This window comes from Pinus tabuliformis, chromosome J (assembly GCF_031772625.1).
Source record: "Pinus tabuliformis cultivar Carrire ecotype Pingquan chromosome J, CPIR1, whole genome shotgun sequence".
NCBI classification, from domain to species: domain Eukaryota; kingdom Viridiplantae; phylum Streptophyta; class Pinopsida; order Pinales; family Pinaceae; genus Pinus; species Pinus tabuliformis.
Window position 1 is genome coordinate 749,386,446 of NC_142295.1, and position 7,217 is coordinate 749,393,662.

Consider the following 7,217-nt stretch of genomic DNA (forward strand, 5'->3'; position numbering starts at 1 on the left):
AATCATCAAGAAAAGGTCTAAGTACATCATTCATTAATCTAATGGAAGTAGCAGGAGCATTAGTTAAGCCAAAAGGCATAACCAGCCATTCATACAATCCATGCTTTGTTTTGATAGCAGTCTTCGATGCATATTGCTCTGCAACCCTGACCTGATGGTATCCACTGTGCAAATCCAGCGTGGTGAAATAAGCATCTTCCTTCAATTGATATAAAAGATCATCTATGCGAGGAAGGGGATAATGATTTTTTATTGTTATCTTATTCAGAGCTCAGTAACCAATGCACATTCTCCATGAGCCATCTTTCTTTCTCACCAAAATGATTGGTGACCCACATGGTGATGTGCTAGGCCTAATGAACCCTTTCTCGAGCAACTCCTGCACCTGCTTCTTGATTTCAACATTCTCTAAAGCAGACAACCTTTTATACCTGTGGCCGCAATAGTTGTTTCATATCTCATGTCTGACCCCAAATCTTTCTGAATAGGTACAACAATCTTCTTCTTCTTGCCCTCGGACTTCTTAGGTCTCAGCTCTGGATGCAGAATCCAACAATGCTCATCATCATGCCCATCCTTTTTACAGTGAGTGCATGAAGCTTTGCTTTTCTGTTTACTGTTATCCTTCCTTGCTTTCCACTTCTGCTTTCTTTTCTCCTTTCTCTTGCTTACAGTGGGTTGGGATGGTCCCCCAACTTCTAAATTTCTGTTCTTTCCTCTAGCTTCTAGATGAGTAGCTTGTACAGATACCTCATCTATACTAGTGGGATTAAACATGAGGATGGTATGCCTCATGTAGCTATGTAGACCACCAATGTACTTCAAAAGTGTCTCTTGTGAGTCTAATGAGATACCCAACATCAATGCTCTCTTTGTGAATTCTTGAGTATACCCTTGCACACTTTGCGCTTTCAATTATTGAAGAGTTTGCCAACTCATCATGGCTTGTTGCATGTAGGACAATGGATAGAACTATTTTTTTATTGTAGCAACAAATTCACTCTAGACAGAGATGGTTTTACCATGTCTTTTCATATAAGCTTGGGTTCTGCCTTTCCACCAAACCAAGGCAGTGCCTCCTAGGTGTAGGATTGCCAGCTGAATCTTACTCTTGTCCGAGTCTATGTTCTGTACCATGCAATACACATCAATTTGTCTAATCCAATTGTCCAACTTTTTAGCATTTAGCTCTCCATCATATATAGGTAAATCAAATTTAACATCTAGCTTAATCAAATATGCTTTCTGAATATGCACAGGGATATTAGGAGGTGTGAGAAAGCTTTCCTCTTTCCCTTTTCCTTTGGAGTGGTCATGGAAGTGAACTCGTCTTCTTCTTTATCTTGTTTAGAACCTGAGAAGTCTTCAACATTATGCTTTCTAAAGTCCCTATACATTTCTTCTACCATAGACTTTATAGCTAGGAAACTTTCTATGAATTGGGGATCTGGCCCCATAGAACCTTCCTCTGACATTGTCTTCCGAGGATAGACTCTCCCAATTTTAGGATTAGTTTCCACCAACTCTCCTTCTCCTAATTTGAGCTTTGATCTAGTGAGCATTCACAGCTAAACCAACACAAGCTTGTCTAACCTTACAGCCTAGAGATTTGATACCGCTTGATCTAATAATCATCCTATGAGTGACATCAATTGAAGATTTATTAAACAAAGGTATTACAAACTTATTTGTTGGTGTGTGTGCCTATGTTATTGAAGCAACGGATCGACCAGATTGCTAATACACAAACATTTAAATGGAAAGACAATAGAGAAATACAATAAGAAAATACAAGAACACAAGAAATTAATACGGAGTTCACTCTCCAAGGATACATCTCCGGTCCAACTTTCAGTGGTGGCCTTGTTTTATTGTGTCTTAAGCAAAGAATTACAATGCAAGGACTCAATGTGAGTCTCCTGAAATAATTTTGCTTGGTAGGGTGGTTCTTGGATTTCCCAAGCCACGGAAGTGCACAGACTCTTCTGCCTACCAGCTCTGTGACCTTCTGGTCTACAGTGGAGAGAGCCCAATGTGGTGCTTAGTCCGGACAGATCCTCTCTGGGATGGCTTGAATCTCTCAAGCTCTCTGGTTCTTGATGCTACCTTTGGTCAGCTCGGCCCTCTGTCTTCTATTGCTTTTGCTTCACCGTCTTCTTTCTCTGTGTGTTCCGTCCTCCTCTCAGGGTTCTGGTCTCTCATCCTCCTCTCGGGATTCTCTTTGACTGACTGAATTTGTATTCTGTCTCTGTTCATGGCTTTGAAGCCATTCGTTCCCATGTCTATTTGGTTCCTCTTCCGCTTCCGTCGATTCACCTTCTGCAGTTGTGCTTGGAGTTCCATGGCTCGGTGTCATCATCAGCTTGCAGGGAGTGGCAACACATCCTCCTATAATGTGCCAGCCTACGTCATTAGTTCATTTCTTCGGTTACATTCATGGATGAAGTCTTCCTCCACTGTGGCGGTCAAATATACTTCAAATCCTTCTAAATCACGGCTCATTTCCCTCGTCGATTCCACTTCTCCATCGGGCGCAATCTCAGCCATTTGATCTGGGGCCTCCACATCCGATGCCATACGCACATTTCACGTGGTTGACTTGCTCGACCGTTAGTGCGCAATCAATGCCAGTTTTCTCTCTCCTCCATTTGCCACCCATCGATCGTTGAGTGGGATCGCTCTACTTCCATCCAAAATCACTTACCATTTGAGGGCACCCCTATCAATACCGTTGATTTCCAGAGCACGGGTCCCGCCTTTGTCCTTTAGCGCTTTTTTCCTTTTGCCTGTGGTTTTCCGGTTCTCCTCGCGACCAAGCACTCAAGACTACTCCATTTCAGCCCTATTCGCCCAGCGATGCGTGATTAGCACTAATCGCGCATCAAAAATCACCTCCATTTCCCGATCCGGGGCTCCTAGGGGCTAATTCAGCCTCCCACGCAATCTCCATGGGCCTCGGTCAGTGCACTTTGACTGAGGTCCTCATCATTCCACGCTAGCTGCCATTGCCACTGGTTCAGGGTGTTTTTGATCGCTATTTTGGAATTTCTTGATGTTTGTCCCGACCTGATACAGTCATGGTTCTTTGATAGTATTTTATGGATCCAATTAGGATCAATGATGAACATGAAAAAAAAATTGGAAAAATGAAGCCAAGGACTAAGGAATTCAAAAGGGCATTGAAGGAAGAGAAAGAACATAACTTGCTAGATGAAGACTTAGACATGGAAGAAAAAATTGCCTTGGAGATCAATGAAGATAGAGAGTATTGGCTAAGTAAGGTCAATAGCCACTTTGAAAAGCTTCTTGAAAAAGCAAACAGGGATAATTAGCTATTAAGCCACATGGCCCATCATTATCGGACCAGAGACATCATTTGCAACATCAAGCTCAATCAATTGAAAAACAAGCTAAAGGAAACCCCAAAGGAAAAAAATGAGAGGGATAACTTGGAGATGCTTTCTAAAGAATCCATGAGAGCATGACATACCTTATTTTTCACTTCCTGACCAATTTTGAAGGTTTTCTGAACATTTTTGGTTTTTTGAGAATTTTGGTGCCAAATTCAGAAATTGGGCTAGTCACAGAATGCAGCGCCTTGGCACTGTGCTTTTTCCTCAAGGATCCAAATGACAAGTGGCTTGCATTTTTGGAAATATGGTGACCTCCTCTAAAAACCCATTTCATCAGATTTCTCAGAAAGGACTCATACTTTGAGAAAAGGGAGAAAAAGGGATAAAAAATCATCACTCTGCCACTCTTTTTGACAGGCGTTGCGCTTTTGGAGACACCTTGGGAGAATCAACTTTTGAAGGCCTTCCCATGGGTCATTTTAAAAAATTAAAGGTGTTCTGGAAACTATACAGGTAAGGCTAGTTGCTTTTTCTCTCAAATATCCAATTTAACCTCAGCAAGGCACCTAAAAGTGGCCTCAAAGTTGGCATTGCGCTTCTGCAAATTTTTGAGTTTTTATTTTAAAATTTCACTGTGTAATTTCCTAGGTTTTTAGTTTGACTTAGTCAAAGTTAAACTCATGATGTAACTTCAGTAGTTAGAGGTTTAGATGATGTAATCATGAATAAATAGGCATTATAGGTTGTTTTTATGTTTAATTAGGCCTCATAAAGGAATCAAAACTCAAATCAAAGTCTAAGACAAGAGTTTGTTTTTAACCTTCTCACTCTCACTTGCTAGTTGAGAGAATCTTGGAAATAGCTCCACCACTTAGGAATTCGACTCATGAAGGTGGGGATGCTATTTTATTGAGTCTATATGTATCATTTCTCATTCAGAGAAAGGGGTTGGACTTTTGTGGAGAGACTTGTACCTTATGTTTTCATACAGCTAATCAAGGAGCAATTGCAGCTATTTTTCAAGAATACTTGTTCAGTGAGTTTGTGGTGTTGTTTTCTATTCATATCAGTTTCTTATTGATTAATTCATCTCGCTTAACATGCCTTTCTTTCTTCTTATGGTTTTCCTTACAGTCATATAGGCATAATTCTTAGTTTCAAACCTATATTTATGTGGAAAATCATGCTTATGTATCTCTTCTTCTAGATTAATGAATTCATGCTAATACATGATCATTAAGATCTTTTAAAATTTCAGACCTACACTACATTGACTAAATCTTAAGTTCACCACAAAATATTGTTATCTAACTCCTCTTCGTACCTACTATAAACTTAATACCTTGACCTAATTACTTGCTCTCATTCCCTGGTCCAGCAACCTAAAAAACTTAAATTTCCAAACATTCAAACATAACCTATACATATAGCCTAAAATCCATGTATTTTCTAGTTATTCATTGAGAAATCCTTAGAGAGATCCCTCTCTAGTTTAGTAGGGCTAGCTACTAAACTAAAAGTGGTTTGAGGTTACCTCTTTCGATCTCCTCCTCAGCCTGGGACATTGTAGGGGATAACATTTTGGCGCCGTTTCCAGGGAAACAACTGATAAATCATTCCTGGGATTCATTCTATTAGAGATTTCAAGAAGACTGGTTCTGTATGTGACAACTTCCAGTATCTAAAGATAGGTTGATTTTACAAATTTCATCAAGTTTAAGGTGTGAAAATTTTGGCTCCTAAAAGGCATACTAGGTAAAATCCTAACCCAAATCCACCTTTTATTATTAATGACCCAGAAAAACTACTTAGAAAACTCAAGTTACCTATCTCTGAAAGTGTAGTTTGAAAAGTAAAAAGGACAACTTCTTTGCCTAAAAAATTATTTACTTTTTAGCACCTTCCTTTGATATTCAGTTAGAATTGTCTCTTTCAAGGTCAAAATCTGAGCCTTGCATTTTTGAAGTGATATTTGAACCTTTTCAATTTAAATCTCATCTCCATTCTTTTGAATCCCTATTTTCAAAAGTTGATCATGAGTTGTGGTTGAATTTTGATAAACTCCAAAGTCTTGCTAACCAACTCCAAATCACTATTGAAAAAACCTACATCCAATATTAGCTTGAATGCCTAACTGTTGTTTCATCCTCTACTACACCTCCAAATACATCAGCTACCTCATCTCTTCTTCCACCACCTCCATTAGTGTCATCATCGTTACTTACACTGCCCATTGTAGTACCTCTACTACATTTCCAGCAGTCATGGCATGATTCACACCTCTTATGTTACTTGCTCAATTTGTTGCTCTACCTTAGAACTATGGCCAAAGACTCCCTTGTTTGATGGAAGTTCATAAATTACAGCCCAACAACATGTCGATAAGTTGATAGATTTTATTAATCTTGAGGAAATTGATGAAGAAGATGCTAAGATGAGAATCATAGATCAGAGTTTTTTCCGAATATCTGAATAAATAGTTTTGTAATTTGGCTACTAATTCTATCAATAATTCTCAGCGATTGATATAGTTGTTCTTAGCACGTTGGCAAGAAAAGAAAAATCCACTGCAGATTTTGGCTAAGTACAATTCTATGAAAAGAAATCAAAATGAGACAGTCCAAGAATTCACAACAAGGTTTAATATGGTGTATAATTCCATCCCTAACAATATGAAACCTCCTCCTAGTTTAGCACTTCTCCACTATCCTGATGCCTTCAACCCAAACATGGCATATCAGCTTAGGGAGAGAGACCCTGCTACTCTTGAAGAAATGAAGCGAAATGCAGTAAGTGTCGAAGCTAATATGCTCATCAAGAAATCTAAACCAAAGCCTAGGAGATCTAAGAAGAAAGTTATTTTAAATAAGATACCTCATCATCATAAGATGTAAAGCTTGAAAATCTGATCAAAACCATGGAAAGAATGATGGACAGAATGTCTATAACAGATCGTCAAGTAGAGCCTTCAGTAAGGAATCTAAATTTTCGAGGCCAACAACAACAACAGTTTAGAAATAGAAAAAAAGAGCAGCGAAATCAAGAACCTCAAGGACAAGTAAGAGCTCCATTTCAACAGAATTACACCAAAGGGTAGGAAGAAGATGAAGAGGAAATTGTAGAAGCAAATCATTTCTTCAAAGAAGATGAGCTGCCCACATTTCTAATAGAGGAAGATCAGTTTTTGAAGAGTCTTTTGTACCAAGCAATCAGCATATTGTACTTGTAAGTGATGATCTATGGGCGGTGAAAACTAAAGAATACCAAAGAGGATATCAAAATTCTCTTAGTCATTTGCGGAAACAGTACAACTTAAGGAATAGAAATGTACCTGTTACATTGAATCAGAAGAGGAAGAATGTACAGAAAGATACACAAAGAAAAGTAACCTTACCTGCAAACCAAAATAGAGAAAATGATATTGTCATACTGAGTCAGGACAAAACCAATGAAACCTCTACCAGAAATGTGAGAAAAGATAAAGAGGTTCAAAGTAAAAGTCATAAGGAGTCTCAAGCTAAAGGGAAGATTGAAAGGAAGGACATCCCTGCAAAAGAGGTAGAAAAGCAATCTAATCTATTTAGTTTAGAAAATGAAATTTCTAAATTGAAAGTTTCAATTCCTGTAACTGAATTAGTGAAGAATGATAAGTACAAGTTTCAGATTGCTAAAATGTTGAAGGTAGACCAAATGTCAAACATAGTAAATGTTTTTCATGATGAGCCTACAATTCTGTTTGGTCCAGCCTTAGAGGGAAGTCTTGAAGATAATGAAATCCCACCTTTTTATATTAGTCTCAAACTTCATGATTTCATCCTCCATAACACCATGCTAGACTCCAGTGCCTCACATAATCTTATGCCA